The 17,032-nt window shown below is 45.8% G+C and overlaps 1 protein-coding gene across 2 annotated transcripts in view; it reads right to left on the bottom strand.

The window, feature by feature from the left end:
• Positions 1-17,032, bottom strand: part of SRRM3 (serine/arginine repetitive matrix 3) — a 713,909-nt gene that overhangs the window by 454,547 nt on the left and 242,330 nt on the right. The window lies entirely within an intron of this gene.

Genomic DNA, 17,032 nt, shown 5'->3' with positions numbered 1-17,032 from the left:
TCAGATGACAGGTTTCTCCCATCCAAATCAGTTTCACCACCTCCCTTCACCAGCAGAGGGAGTTCATCGGACATCAAAGGTGAACGAGAAAATGAGCTCACAACAGGAGACAATGGGAACTGTCCTACTCAGCATCCTATGCGCTTGCTTGTCCACGCCAAAAATCTTTGATGTCTTGCCTGCTTTCTCTTAAGCTGGCCCCATGCCTCTAGGTCACTGGGTCTGTCTGCTGCATTTTGCCCCCCTTGCTGCTCACACGGTCACAGCTGGGGACTCACTCCTGCTTTGCTTTTTTTTTTTTTTTTTTACATCAGCTTCCGGCCAGGTTCCCTGTCTAAACACAACCCCTCTTTCTGTGTAATGGGGCCTGTCCGTTACCCTATTCCTTCCGCCGGGAAACAGGGGACGCAGCCTTGACAGTTCTGGAAATGGCGCAGCACAGGTACTCCCAGCCCGGTCATCCTGACTCCGTACATATCTGGCAAATCAGTTCTTTAATGCAAGCAGCATAGAAGGCACAGACTTCTAATTTTCTAGAGAAAATTGTGCAATACATCCAGAACAGTTTCAATTTCAAGGACTTTGTGGCTCATATCATTCCACAAGATGACACTAGTCTCATACTTAAAATTCTTGGTGGAAAACAATTTCCCCACTGATAGCTTGTGTATGTTTAGAATTATGTTACATCATTTGTGTGATTAGTTATTCATACCTATTTGGTTCACAATATATTCATCTTTTTCTTCAAGGCTTTGGAATATAATGTTGCAAGAGTTAAAGCAACTTTGTTGAAGTGTGTTTTGCCTCAAATGTGAAACTACTTGTGAATTTTCATCTTTACTATTTCTCCATTCCGTGTGTGGCTAACCACCTCATTGATGTTATTGAGTTGGCTAACCACCTCATTGATGTTATTGAGTTTCTTTGTCAAGAAAAACAACAGATACACCAATACCATGTGCTTTTCCTATTAATTCATCATGCTGCTAAAGTAGAGGAGAGATTAGGGACCTACATAACATCTGGGGACTGTAGTCAACATGACACTGTGCCAACACCCACTGGGGTATAGCTACCAAGGTGACATAGTTTGTGCACATCCTTCAATAACATGTTTGATACGTTGTCTAGCAGAAACACCCCTACAGTATTATTATTTAGTTATTTATATAGCGCCATTAATTCTATGGTGCTGTACATGACAAGGGGTTACATACTGTACATAGTAATAGATATTGTTTACCCAAAAAAATTACAATGACAGATTGTTACAGAGGGGAGACAACCTTGTCCTTGCCGACTTTCATTCTGCGGGAGAATGGGAGAGACAGAAGGTGGTGGGTGCGGCACCTCGGGTGGTGGAGAGGCGGCAGCTCGTGTGGTGGTGTAGAAGTCACATCTCCGACCACAACGCTCTCCAATTGACATCTCTGGAAAGGCATCCAAAATGTCAAAATCTCTAGCTTCAGTTATAGAAAATGCATGGGCTCCTTTTAAAAGTCATCGTCCAACCAGTTCAGTATTAGTAGGTGAGGGCTTGTCAGAATCCTGCCCAGGAACACCAGGCTTCAGTAGGTGCGAGTTCTGTCCCCGTGATCTTCAACGTTATCTTGCTATGGCTCTTCCAGGCATGATTTCATCAAGAAGATTTAGGCTTCGTAATACATAGACAGACTACAATACAGAGTACAACACCGCCTAAGCGTTCACCCTCTGCTACTCAGACTTTCTATCTGCGCAGTGACTGCCTCTAGGCTGAAGATGATGATGGTGGTGCAGGAAACTAATGTGACTGGACGGAACCAACATCATTAATAAATCAGTCAGAGATCCGGTGTCATACACAGCCTTTCTCATTACAAGGTATATACACCCAAGATATATAGAAAAATTACTTCACTTACAATCAGCAGCTGGAATATTCAGGGTCTCAACACCTCGGCCTTTAGATGTAAAACAAATGACCCTGACTTTATACAAAGACTGAGAAATATAGACATTCAGATCCTCCTGGAAACATGGACCATAGCCGAAAACGAATCTCTGGTGCCCATTGGATACAGGGAAATCTCTGTCCCCGCCCTGAAAAATAAAAACATCAAACAGGGCCGCAGCTCAGGAGGAATACTGATCTGGTATAAAGAGGAGATCCACCAGTACATCAAACCGGTGAAGAGAGGAGGCAGCCACAAATGGATCAGGATCAGCAGCTCCATTCTCACCTCTCAGTCTGATGTCCACCTCTCCGCCACTTATATACCACCACCAGAGTCACCCTACTTCAATCCAGACTGCTTCGAGATCTTACAAAGAGAAGCAGCCATCTATCAGGGCCTGGGCAAAGTTCTCATCTTTGGAGACCTCAATGCAAGAACAGGGAGAGAAAACGACTTCCTGACCACGGATGGGAACATCTACATATTTGGATCAGAGAATGACAGCCAAGACTCAGTACTCACAGAGAGAAACAGCTATGACAATACAGTCAACAAAAGTGGTAAAAAGCTCCTGAACATATGTAGAAGTTTAAGACTTCATATTCTTAATGGACGAACCAAAGAAGACTCCTTAGGGAGGTGTACACTAAGCTCCCATGTAGGGAGAAGTGTAGTAGATTATGTCATTACAGATATGAACCTGACAAATATCAACGCCTTCATAGTCTCCCCACAAACGCACCTGTCAGACCACAGCCAACTTCTTCTGTACTTGAAATCCACAGAGAAACCATTCACTCAAAAGCGACAGCAGAGCGGCCTCTTCACCCGGCCTCCATCCTATAAATGGCACAAAATGTCGGCATTAAAGTATAAAGAGGCTCCCTGCAGACCTGAAATACAGCGGATGCTCCACCACTTCTACAACTATGACTACCAGCCTATCTCAAAGGGAGTAAGTCAAGCTGCAAAAGACCTCAACAATATATTCCATGCAATGGCCAGACTGTCCGACACTAAAAAAGTCAACTACATGAGACCAAAAGAAAAACAGATCAACGGATGGTTTGACAGAGAATGTAAAGCCGTACGGAAGACCCTGAGAACAGCCTCAAACAAGAAACACAGAGACCCCAACCACCCGGGTCTGAGGGAAGCCTATGAAACCATACAAAAGCAGTACGAAACCATCCTCAGGAGGAAGAAGCAGAGTTACATCTCCACCAAACTTAATCAACTCCAAGATGCCCTCCAAGACATCTCCTTCTGGGAACTATGGAACCACATGGGCACAAAAGACAAGAAAAACAACATCCATATCCAAAATGGCAACATCTGGCTCCAGTACTTCAGAGACCTCTATAAAGACATTCCAAAGGAAGAACTAAGCCAAGAACAGGAAAGCATAATGGCAAAACGAAAAGCAATGGAGGAAAAAGTAAAACATTTCCAAAACCCCGTGGATAAACCTATTACATTATATGAAGTAGCAGAGAGAATCTCTTCCATAAGATGTACTGTTGTGGCCAAAAGTATTGACACCCCTGCAATTTTGTCAGATAATACTCAGCTTCTTCCTGAAAATTATTGCAAACACAAATTCTTTGTTATTATTATCTTCATTTAAGAATTGTCCTAAAGCCAAATTGGATATAATTCCACACCAAACATAAAAAAGAGGGTGGACAAAAGTATTGGCACTGTTTGAAAAATCATGTGATGCTTCTCTAATTTGTGTAATTAACAGCACCTGTAACTTACCTGTGGCACCTAACAGGTGTTGGCAATAACTAAATCACACTTGCAGTCAGTTGACATGGATTAAAGTTGACTCAACCTCTGTCCTGTGTCCTTGTGTGTACATTGAGCATGGAGAAAAGAAAGAAGACCAAAGAACTGTCTGAGGACTTGAAAAACCAAATTGTGAGGAAGCATGAGCAATCTCAAGGCTACAAGTCCATCTCCAAAGACCTGAATGTTCCTGTGTCGACCATGCGCAGTGTCATTAAGAAGTTTAAAGCCCATGGCACTGTGGCTAACCTCCCTAGATGTGGACGGAAAAGAAAAATTGACAAGAGATTTCAACGCAAGATTGTGCGAATGTTGGATAAAGAACCTCGACTAACATCCAAACAAGTTCAAGCTACCCTGCAGTCCGAGGGTACAACAGTGTGAACCCGCACTATCCGTCGGCGTCTGAATAAAAAGGGACTGTATGGTAGAAGACCCAGGAAGACCCCACTTCTTACCCCGAGACATGAAAAAGCCAGGCTGGAGTTTGCCAAAACTTACCTGAAAAAGCCTAAAACGTTTTGGAAGAATGTTCTCTGGTCAGATGAGACAAAAGTAGAGCTTTTTGGGCAAAGGCATCAACATAGAGTTTACAGGAGAAAAAAAGAGGCATTCAAAGAAAAAAACACGGTCCCTACAGTCAAAGATGGTGGAGGTTCCCTGATGTTTTGGGGTTGCTTTGCTGCCTCTGGCACTGGACTGCTTGACCGTGTGCATGGCATTATGAAGTCTGAAGACTACCAACAAATTTTGCAGCATAATGTAGGGCCCAGTGTGAGAAAGCTGGGTCTCCCTCAGAGGTCATGGGTCTTCCAGCAGGACAATGACCCAAAACACACTTCAAAAAGCACTAGAAAATGGTTTGAGAGAAAGGACTGGAGACTTCTAAGGTGGCCAGCAATGAGTCCAGACCTGAATCCCATAGAACACCTGTGGAGAGATCTAAAAATGGCAGTTTGGAGAAGGCACCCTTCTAATATCAGGGACCTGGAGCAGTTTGCCACAGAAGAATGGTCTAAAATTCCAGCAGAGCATTGTAAGAAACTCATTGATGGTTACCGGAAGCGGTTGGTCGCAGTTATTTTGGCTAAAGGTTGTGCAACCAAGTATTAGGCTGAGGGTGCCAATACTTTTGTCTGGCCCATTTTTGGAGTTTTGTGTGAAATGATCAATGTTTTGCTTTTTGCTTCATTCTCTTTTGTGTTTTTTCATTTAAGACAAATTAAATGAAGATAATAATACCAAAGAATTTGTGATTGCAATCATTTTCAGGAAGAAACTGAGTATTATCTGACAAAATTGCAGGGGTGTCAATACTTTTGGCCACAACTGTAGAAAAGCCGGTGGCCAGGATGGAATCCTACCAGAAATGCTGAAGTACAGCCCACCAGAAATACAGGCCGCAATGGTTAAACTCTTCAATATTGTGCTAAGTGCCGGCTACTTCCCTTGTACCTGGAACCAAGGCCTCATCACACCCATCCACAAGAATGGGGACAGGTATGACCCTGCCAATTACAGAGGAATATGTGTCATCAGCAACCTGGTAAAACTGTTCAACAGCATCCTGAACAAGAGGATCCTCAGTTTCCTCACCAAGCACAACGTCATCAGCAAGAGCCAAGCAGGGTTCATGCCAAACCACCGCACTACTGACCACATCTACACCCTGCACAGCCTCATTCAGAGACACATCCACAATACAAAGAACGGGAAGATATACGCCTGTTTCGTGGACTTTAAAAAGACCTTTGATTCAGTGTGGCACCCAGGCTTATTCCTGAAACTGCTGGAGAGCGGAATAGGAGGAAAGACCTATGATGTTATCAAAAGCTCCTACACCGAAAACCTCTGCAGTATGAGTGTGAATGGCAGAAGAACGGCTTATTTCCAGCAGCGCCAGGGAGTCAGACAAGGCTGCAGCCTAAGCCCAACGCTCTTCAACATTTACATCAGCGAGCTGGCTACCGCTCTGGAATCTTCCACAGCATCAGGTCTCACCCTCCACGATGCGCAGGTGAAATTCCTGCTGTATGCAGATGACCTGCTGCTTCTGTCACCAACCGAGAAAGGCCTCCAAGACAACCTGAAAATCTTAGAGAAATTCAGCTCCATCTGGGCACTACCGGTCAACCTAAAGAAAATCAACATCATGGTGTTCCAGAAAAGAAAGGGAAAATCAGATCAGCACCCATCATTTGTCCTCAACAACTGCGCCCTTACAGGAACGGACAAATATACCTACCTAGGTCTAGAGATTCACTGGTCAGGGAGCTTCAAACACGCCATATAGCGTGAAAGACAAGGCGCGCAAAACCTTCTATGCCATCCGAAGGAAACTCTATCATCTGAAGCCACCAGTGAGGGTCTGGTTAAAAATCTTCGACTCTATCATCGCCCCAATCCTCCTGTATGGCAGCGAAGTCTGGGGTCCTCACACCTACCCACACTAGTCAAGGTAGGATTCAAGCCCAACAGAAATATTCCACCTGGAATTCTGCAAGCACCTTCTCCAAGTCCATCGGAGCACCTCCAACAGTGTTTGCCGGGCCGAGCTGGGCAGATTCCCTCTACACCTAACGGTTTTAAAGAGGGCACTGTCATTACGGGCTCACCTACATAGGAGCAATTCAAGCTCCCATCAACATAAAGCCCTGACACATGTAGGTGAAACAGAAAAACCAGGACCCTTGGAACAGCTCACCCAAACCCAACCTGACCAGAACACCAATCACAACCACCTGAGAAAAGCCAGAATCAGGAAGATGGTAGACGAAGGCCAGGAGAGGTACGTAAGTGACTGGAAGAACGACATCATCAGCTCACAGAAACTGACCATGTACCGGAGTCTACAGAGAGACTACAGACTGGCCCCTTATCTGGAGAAACTCCCAGACCCCAGAGACCGCAAGATCCTGAGCCAATATAGACTCAGTGCCCACAGTCTGGCCATCGAATCCGGCTGACACAGGCAGAGCTATAAGCCCAGGGAGGAAAGACTGTGCCAACACTGTGACCAGGAGGCCCTGGAGGATGAGACCCACTTTCTGCTACACTGCCCCAAATACTCAGCAGTGAGAGACACTCACTTCAGGAGACTCTCACATCTCTTCCCGGATTTCATCACCATGAAGGAGGAAGAGAAAACATATATCCTGCTGGGGCAAGAAGAGAGAGCAGTGGAGATAGCAGCACAATATGTGAGTGAATGTCATAGACTGCGAGAAAGAGAACTATGATATGCCATGGACTTCTATGGCCCCCACCCTGGATCTGCCCCATGCCCCCCATCCACCTTCCCTATGCCATGGACTTCTATAGCACCATCCTGGATCTGCCCCCATCCACCTTTCCTACAGCCCCTACCCAACATCCCTACAGTCCCTATCCCCATTCCCTTTTGTACACTTGCTTTGGCAAAACTAATGTGTATTTAGTCCTGCCAATAAAGCTTCTTTGAATTTGAAGGTAGTAGTTGAAGCATTTAACACAGTCATGAAGCTGCCATAACAACTTGAAGCAGAAAACTTTTTACCGACATATCCCCCACTGTAAATTTTTTTGGATAAAAAATGCTGATATAACGAGTGACAGACTGCAAAAAAAGGGAATTTAGGCCTAAAATGCCTCAATTTTTGGCACACGGATGTATGAGGCGTGTCAGGGATAGACCCCACTGTAAAATGTGGCCTGTAAAGTAATGCAACTTAGTGCTGTATATAACTTGAGTACCAGACAGGAAAACACTGGAATACGTGAGACGTGTCACAGATATAACACACTGTAAAATATGTTGGGGTTTTTTGGTTTGGTGGATGCAAAAGAGTGCTGGATATAACAAGAGTGACAGACTCCCCAAAAAAGGAAATTTAGGTCTAAAATACCTCAATTTTTGGCACACGGATGTATGAGGCGTGTCAGAGATAGACCCCACTGTAAAATGTGGCCTGTTTTTTAAAATAATGCAACATAGTGCTGTATATAACTTGAGTACCAGACAGGAAAACACTGGAGTACCGGCCTAAAATCCACCAATTTTTATCACACAAATGTATGAGGCATGTCACAGATATAACACACTGTAAAATATGTTGTTTTTTCTTATTTTGGTGGATGCAAAAGAGTGCTGGATATGACAGTGACAGACTGCCCAAAAAAGGAAAGTTAGGCCTAAAATGCCTCAATTTTTGGCACACGGTGTATGAGGTGTGTCAGAGATAGACCTCACTGTAAAATGTGGCATGTTTTTTAAAATAATGTAACATAATACTGTATATAAGTACAGTGACACCCAGGACAAAAAAAGAAAACTGCCGTACACTGGCCAAACTTTGAGAACGAACAAATATGAGCTGGCACGGAGATACCACACCGAAAGTGTGGCCTGTTTTTTTTTTGGCTAAATAATGCTGAATATAAGTACAGTGACACCCTGGACAAAAAAAGAAAACTACCGTAAACTGGCCAAACTTTGAGCACGCACAGATATGAGCTGGCACGGAGATACCACTATGAAAAATGTGTGGCCTGTATTTTTTGGGGGGGCTAAATACTGCTGTATATAAGTACAGTTTCACCCAGGACAAAAAAAGAAAACCGGCCTAAACTGGCCAAACTTTGAGCACACAAAGATGAGCTGGTATGGAGATACCACACCAAAAAATGTGTGACCTGTATTCCAATTACACCTGGGGCTAGCTATATACGGCCAATATATCCTACAGGTAGCAGCAGCAGCACCAGAACACAGGAAGGGAATGGACCCTCTTGATGTATGCAATGATCTATATACACACATACAGTGCCTGCAGGCCTTACACTAATGTGTAGAGAGCGACGTACACTACCCTGCCTACCTAACACTGGAACCTATATACTCCGGAATTAGTCCTTAGAAGGACTGTTGGTTTAGCTGGATTTGAATAGTTTAGGATGGTAGACTCCACACTGACTAATAAATCCCCAATTCTGACCCTACCTCGGCTGCAGCTCTTCCTACACTATCTCAATCTGGAGCTGAATGCGCCAAGCAGTGCGGCGTCCGGTCTCTTATACCCCTGATGATGCTGTGCGGCCAGGCAATCACTGCACGACCACAACAAAGATGGCTGCGGCGTTTCATTGCCTGGCAGACAATCCCTGCATAATGATTTGGTCTGTAAAGTCCGCCAAAAAAGCAGGTTGGAGACCCAAGTTCCTGCCGAGTAATCCCAGAAATGCTCGGTGCTCGCAAAGTACACCGAGTACTGTGATACTCGGGTGAGTAACGAGTAGTGGTGAGCACGTTCACTCATCACTAATATTAGCGAATACCTGTAATGAGAAATGTAGTATAGTTCTTCAGATTCGCTATGTCGCTTACCCCATGTGCAGGGCATTGCAGTAGCTTAGGTACCCATAGTTATGACCACTAATATAGTGACAATTAGTTAGTTAGACAGTTCCATGAATACCTAAGCTACTGACATGCCCTACTTGAGGTAACCATCATAGCTATTCTGAAGAATTATACTACATTTTTAACTGGAGGCATTTGGTAATATTATTATTACACCAACTGAATGCGCCCATTTCCTTTGGCAATACATTTTTAATATATGGGACCACAACCCGTTTAAACACTTGAAAGTTCAACCTCTGTCTGCCCTATGCCATACTCTTAAACTGCAGCAGAATCTAATTAAGAGGGTTCTCTGGTGTAAATAAGCTATCGCCTATTCATAGGATGTGATAACTTACTGCTCTATCAGGGTCCAACTCCTGGGACTCGCACTGATCAGCAGAAAAGGGAACTTTTATCCCCAATGGAATGGAGCAGAATGTTTGACCGCTGGTCCATTCATTTTGTATGGGGCTGCTAAGAGCCGTGCTCAGCTTCTTCTAGAGAATGAATGGAGCAGCATCCAGGAATCCAACCAGTCATTGCATTTTGAAATGGGGATAAAAATGTCCCATCGAGGTTAAAAGTTGCCTGTTCAGTTGGACCCCACCGGACAACAAGTTATCACCAATCCTATGGAAAGGTGATAACTTGTTTTCACCGGTGAACCCCTTTACTGCAAATCACCATAACTGTACATCACAGTTATGGCATTGACACAGTAGATGTGCAGGTGCCGTCTGTATATTACAGTCAACAATCCGCTCTAACATGGATAATGCCTAACAGGTATGTAGCTGTAGTGTGGGCCCCTAGAGCCAATTCTACTTCTGAAAGAGAGACACCCCAGTCCGACTCTACCCATTCCCCTCATTATGGAGTGACTATTCATTAGAAGCCACCTCGACACAAAGGACTGTGATATCAGCAATGAAAGCTCCTTTAAACTCAGTGTTAATAAAATACTACAATGTAATAAAATATACTACATTAGTAGAAGTGAAAGACTGTAATATAAAAAGACTAAGTGTGGTTTTAGACTAGCATAGCATAGCCATATATAAGCAACAATATTTTAGTTTCAAATGACTCAAAAAACGATCTAAGACTAATCACTAGTCACTAAACTGAATTTTTCATCAGTATTATATCCACTGCTGTGAGTTCAAATTATAGACCGGATACGGGACTATATACAAGCTACATCTTTTTTATGCAGATTTAAAACATGCATCTTGGTCTATTGATAGTGTTCAAAATACAGTAGATGCAAATATATACTGTCATCAGTACAGCTTCTGCATTGCATACATTTTTCAAAAGGGCAGTAATATGTCATTAAATTTCCTTTTAAATGACAGCCCATCAGCATAACTGTAGTACAGATGCAAAACTGAATACTAATGATATAGTGATGCAATACGATCAATAATATATCCATATTTCAGATGTGCTATAAGCAATTTCAATCTACTAAGCACATGAATTATTTCAAACGATAGTGCTTCATACCTCACACTCCCCCCAGTACTACATAAAGCACATTTTTAAACAATACAGTATATGGTCACTGTTTTTTTAAGAAACTTTGAACAAATAAAAATTTTAAGAAGATGTAAGAAACTTTGCATAATATCTTATTAAGAAACATGCTTCTTTTTCAACTTATGAGCAACTTCTCCTCTGGAACTCATAATTCACTAAGAATGAAAGCTAAAAGTTTTGGTTTCAGACAAGACAGACTGCCAGGTTACTGAGTGATCAAATTATACTGACCAGTAAAGTCCATATAGAAAGGGTGGAGGAGAGAGAGGGAAGCATAGAGATGGTGCTGATGTTTTCTAGTAAGTGTTTTATCTCACCCCAACACTGGACTCCTAACTGTAGTGTTTAGTACTGCTGTTAATGTCCTTCATGCTGTTGTTGCTTTTGAACATGTGTGACATAGAGACAGGAGAGCAGGAATTCCTCATGCTTCTGTGTACTGTGTATAGGATACATGATAACACAAAATCAATAAATATAGTAGTAAAAATACAAGACACCAAAGTGTGGAAGAATAATGATGTTTATTTAGGGTAACTGAAAAGTCCATTAAAACATTTAATAAATTGCCGTATTTTTCGGACTATAAGACACACTTTTTTCTCCCAAAATTTTTCGGGAAAACAGGGGTGCGTCTTATAGTCGGCATGTAATTACAATTAACGTGGTGGCAGTAGAAGTTGGGTGATTTTTCCGGTGGTCCGACGCTGCAGGGCGATGATCTCACTCCCGTCCCAGCCTGGTGTGACAGGTTCGGCGGTGCTCGGTGGTGCTGGGGCTCCGGCAACATTTTGTGAAAGCCCGGAGCCCCAGCACTTTCATTGCCTCCATGCTGTGGCCGAAGGAGGCAGCGCATGTGCAAATTGTGATCTCGGCAACAAGATCTCGGGAGATGAGTGGGTCGCCCTCCCAGGGCCGTGGGGTACTCGGTGACCCGGTCCGTGGCCCTGGGCACCCAAATCAATGGGGGAATGTAGTTAATGGAATGGAATAGTTTGTGACGCCACCTGTGGTGCTCGGCAAGGGAGGTGTTAAGCCGACGCTACATGCAGATCCGCTGAGACTGATGGTAGGGTGCAGCAAGGATGTGAAAGCTCCCCACAGGTGAAGCTATAGTCACAGGGCAGTGTAGAGTTGGTTGCAATGGAAGAGGAGAGGTGCAGGCGGTGTGGAGAATGGTACCCAGCTATAGCGGTGCTGAATGTGTTAGCGCACAAATGAATGGAGGACACCAGGGCTTGTAGTTCCAAAGCTTTACTCACAGTCCGTTGTACATACACACAGGTGCCTGCCTCGGGCTGTGTCCTCCGGGTCAGAGACTCAATCAATCTTCGGGCAAGTTAGGATTCTCCCCTCCAACACTCCGCCAACATGTACCTTTCTGAACGACTCCTCCATAGCGCCTTAAAGTGTAAAGATCTCCTAGTACTGAGTTACACTGGAGTTCCTCCTGTCAGATGTTCCCAAGAACTCTACTTGTACGGCAGACAGCTGTAGCCTGCTTCAGGGACTCCCTTCTCCTGAGTCCCGGCTCTCTATCCAATTGCTGTTGTGCCCCAAGTCTTAGATGGGAGTAGTGCATTTACAGCCAACTACTCCACCGGTGTCTGCTGCAGAACCATAAGTGTCCATACAACCTCGGGGACCGGGCCCCGGCCTTGCGCTGAGAACCTATAGGCAGGGTTCCTCCTCTAACCCACGTCCTCTATGTTTTCTCTACTCCTTCATTCCGTACTTGTCTTTCTTTCTTATGGAAGCTTAGATTTCAGTTCTATGTCTTTCTCCTTCTTTTCCTTTCCCGTGCCAGCTGGCTCAGATCACTGAGGCAGCTGCAGAACTCCTTCCTCCATCCCTTCTTCCAGGGATCCTCACTCCTGTCTGAGTGACTTCCTACCCGACTGACCTTCTGTCAGACTGATCTGTCCTCCTACACTTTCCCACTCTTTTATGCAAATCAACTCCACCCACCTCCCAGCACGTCCAGTGTTCCAAGCAGGGAACCACCAAAGGTGCTCTGTTACCCTCTGAGCAAGGAGCCGCAATGTGGTTGTGCAGAACTACCCTGTTGTGTGGGGTGCGAGTGTTGGAGTGTGGAAAGGAGTTCTGTTATGAATGGGAAACCGAAGAGGAAAAACAAGACAACAAGCTAAGTCTCAGAAAACCAGAGAAGTTGGTAACTATGCAGATTGCAGATCCCTGATCTTAACCGCACAACTAGCAGCAGTCGTGGAGCGTTCCTACGTTGGTCCTAGACGCCTCGTCACAACCGGAGAACTACATAAGCCTAAAGCTGGAAAAGAGGAAAACTAACTGCCCCAGAGGGGACCCCAAAGGAAAGACAGCCCCCCACATGTATTGATGGTGAAACAAGATGAAAATACAAACAAAGGCAGGAAAATAGGCTGAGCAAACGATGGGGTACGGCTAACTAAAAAGGACAGAAAAGGAAAGACACTGTCTGCAATCTGCCAAAAACAACCTACAAAAATATTGACCAACACTTCTGATAGCAAAATTAACCCTGATGTCACTAGACTTCTAAACCTATATCACCACTCTGAAATATTCTGAGACAGAACAAAAAAGAGGCCAATCTAATAAGGGACAAAAAGCAGATTGGCAAATACTGATTAATAGGAGTGGAATTTCAGCATAGCCCCAGCAGGGGCAGGCTGATTACACAACAAACTGAATTGACCAACAAGCGCAAGTGTGAACATTAGCAAAAAACAAACTTAACTTGAGAAGACTGGAAGAGAGCTGAAGTCCAGGACCTGAGAAGCAGACGGAATCACCAGCGTCGGCTGTCTTATATCCAGTCTGATACTCCAGAGATCTTCCTCATCAGGTGGCAGATCACTACCACTTAAACCAACCGCACTACCTCCTGTCACCACGAGAGGGAGAACGGAAGGGGAACTCTCAACTGGTGTAGAAAATGAGTTCATGACAGAGTTCCCACCTTACCCGGATGGTGGGGCACTACACCTTAGGAGAAGGTGCAGTACCTCTGTGGTGACTGAGCCTCAGGGGCGCCACATACCCCCCCGTTAAACACAGCACGTCCGCGGGCTGCAAGATAAACAAAGTTGACAGTACAGGAACATACAAAATTTTGCAATGCTGAACAACATCTCTTATACTTTAACTTCCCGATATGAGAGGCACTGTTTCTTAAACGTTGCAAACAATTCCTAATTACCTATCTAAAATTCTAAGTCAAAAGTGCAAATCTTTACTTAATTTCAAAGTGCTCTCATCTGTTACTCACTATCACTTCAGTATTCTTCATCAATACATTTCTTTCTTTTCACTGTCTCTTCTAGACTCTGGATGACAACCGTAAATACCTGGTTCGTCACCTAAAATTTTTAATTCTTTATTCAAATTTCTCATCTTTACGTATCAAAACATTCTTACTTCAATATAAAAGCCATTGACTATCATAAGACACATTATCAAATATTTCACAGTAAAACTTTTCAAAAATTCTTGTAAGTGCTGGACACCGCTCCCAGCCGGGATCTCTTGCAGCGTCCGTTGAGGTAGACTCTTTCTTCGAAAAGTGTCCTTATGTAAAACCAAGAGATGGCACCTAAAGAGGTGCAACTATTTACAAATGCAGTTTTTGGATCACTCCAAGTTCATGATCGCTTAGTTCAATAGGAAGGCTGCCAGTTGCCGGATGGTGGCTTAACAACTAGCCCAGTTCTCATCATACTCCCGCTCCTCCCGGGACCGATCCAGGCTGGTATGGTACTGTGGCGCCACCTTCAGGGGTTCCGGTGTTCCCCCCGGGGACTGATATCCTGGTCCCAGACCAGATCTAGCAGGACCTGGCTAGCCGCTGCGACCGTGGTGCACCCCAGGGCTTTTCCAGTTGTCGGGACATCAGATGTACCTGGGGCCTCCTGACGGTGTGGTCTCTGCTCCGATGCCGGTGAAAGTGGGCCGGTGGCAGCGGGTGGTGGCTCCGGGTCCGCGGGGGCCTCTGGTGGGACCTGTGCTGCCACGTCAGGTCCAGGCGGGAGCTCCTTCTCCTCCGCTTCAGCTCCCGGGGCCTCATATAATTCTTCAGGTGGCGGCAGCGAAGTGGCTTCGGATGCTGCCGGTGGTGCGATGGCGGCGGTAGGCTCCACTGAATCTGCCTGGGGAAGCTCCGGTGCAGCAGCGGCAGTCACAGCAGATGTAGGCCCCTCCTGGGCGTGCGGCCTGCTCAGCCTCCATAAGGCCTCCTGCCTCAGTTGCAGACGGCACGTCAGCTGGGCGATGTCATCCTCCAGCTGCTGGCGGCTCATCTCAGAGACGGGGTCGGAGCCTTCAGCCATGGCGCCAGGGAGATCCGATTCAACCTCCGCGCGCTCCGTAGGCCTCATTCCCTCTCTCTCCAAAATGGCGTTCTGACGTTCTCCTCCCCAGCTCGGCCCCTTTCCCGCCACTGGCTTCTTCTGCCCCTCCTTCCGGGGGCGGCATCTTCTTACAGCTCCTCCATACCAAGCCAGTATACGAACCCCTCTGGGGGTGGGCCATGTTGCTGTCACATAGTAATTCAGGCTGGGAAGGCATAAGACTCTTCGTGGTCTTTTCCTAGGACCTCCCATCTCTTCACTCCCTTCTCCGCACCAGCGGCCAGTTTTAATATTCATGTCACAGTCTATTAAATTGGGTCTTCTGCACATTTTCAAAAGTTCAAAGTCCAACAAATCTCAGGCACACAGAACCCGATGGCATCGGGTCTCGTCATCCTGTTCGTGACGCCAAGTTGGGTCGCCCTCCCAGGGCCGTGGGGTACTCGGTACCGGGCCGGTGTCAGCGGGATGTGTCACAGCAGCGGTGACCCAGTCCGTGGCCCTGGGTGCCCAAATCAATGGGGGAATGTAGTTAATGGAATGGAATAGTTCGTGACGCCACCTGTGGTGCTCGGCAAGGGAGGTGCTAAGCCGACGCTGCATGCAGATCCGCTGGGACTGATGGTAGGGTGCAGCAAGGATGTGAAAGCTCCCCACAGGTGAAGCTATAGTCCCAGGGCAGTGTAGAGTTGGTTGCAATGGAAGAGGAGAGGTGCAGGCGGTGTGGAGAATGGTAACCAGCTATAGCGGTGCTGAATGTGTTAGCGCACAAATGAATGGAGGACACCAGGGCTTGTAGTTCCAAAGCTTTACTCACAGTCCGTTGTACATACACACAGGTGCCTGCCTCCGGGCCGTGTCCTCCGGGTCAGAGACTCAATCAATCTCTGGGCAAGTTAGGATTCTCCCCTCCAACACTCCGCCAACATGTACCTTTCTGAACGACTCCTCCATAGCGCCTTAAAGTCTGAAGATCTCCTAGTACTGAGTTACACTGGAGTTCCTCCTGTCAGATGTTCCCAAGAACTCTACTTGTACGGCAGACAGCTGTAGCCTGCTTCGGTGACTCCCTTCTCCTGAGTCCCGGCTCTCTATCCAATTGCTGTTGTGCCCCAAGTCTTAGATGGGAGTAGTGCATTTACAGCCAACTACTCCACCAGTGTCTGCTGCAGAACCGTAAGTGTCCATACAACCTCGGGGACCGGGCCCCGGCCTTGCGCTGAGAACCTATAGGCAGGGTTCCTCCTCTAACCCACGTCCTCTATGTTCTCTCTACTCCTTCGTTCCGTACTTGTCTTTCTTTCTTATGGAAGCTTAGATTTCAGTTCTATGTCTATGTCTTTCTCCTTCTTTTCCTTTCCCGTGCCAGCTGGCTCAGATCACTGAGGCAGCTGCAGCACTCCTTCCTCCATCCCTTCTTCCAGGGATCGTCACTCCTGTCTAAGTGACTTCCTACCCGACTGGCCTTCTGTCAGACTGACCTGTCCTGCTACACTTTGCCACTCTTTTATGTATCTCAACTCCTCCCACCTCCCAGCACGTCCAGTGTTCCAAGCAGGGAACCACCAAAGGTGCTCTGCTACCCTCTGAGCAAGTAGCCACAATATGGTTATGCAGAACTACCCTGTTGTGTGGGGTGCGAGCGTTGGAGTGTGGAAAGGAGTTCCCACCTTACCCGGATGGTGGGGCACTACACCTTAGAAGGTGCAGTACCTCTGTGGCGACTGAGCCTCAGGAGCGCCACACGAGACTTACATAAAGACTTTCATAAAGCTGCATAAGACCGCCCTTTAATAATTGAAAACTCAGAAAACCTCAAAGCTGGCTCGGGAGGAAAATCTGCATAGTCAAAACTATTCTTGATGCAAAAATTTACCCACTGATGCCATGCGGCTGAGTAGTCAGCCCTTGATCTATTAGCTAGGGATATTTCAATGAAATATGGAACTAACCCCAGATAATTTCCCAAAGATAATGCTCCTTCCTTGTCAGCTTCCGGTGCAGACTGGTAGAAAACTGACAACTGG

This window comes from Dendrobates tinctorius, unplaced genomic scaffold (assembly GCF_039654945.1).
Source record: "Dendrobates tinctorius isolate UK_male_01 unplaced genomic scaffold, ASM3965494v1 ptg000007l, whole genome shotgun sequence".
NCBI lineage: Eukaryota > Metazoa > Chordata > Amphibia > Anura > Dendrobatidae > Dendrobates > Dendrobates tinctorius.
The sequence above is the reverse complement of the archived record's forward strand: the minus strand, read 5'-3'. Positions and strand labels throughout refer to the sequence as shown.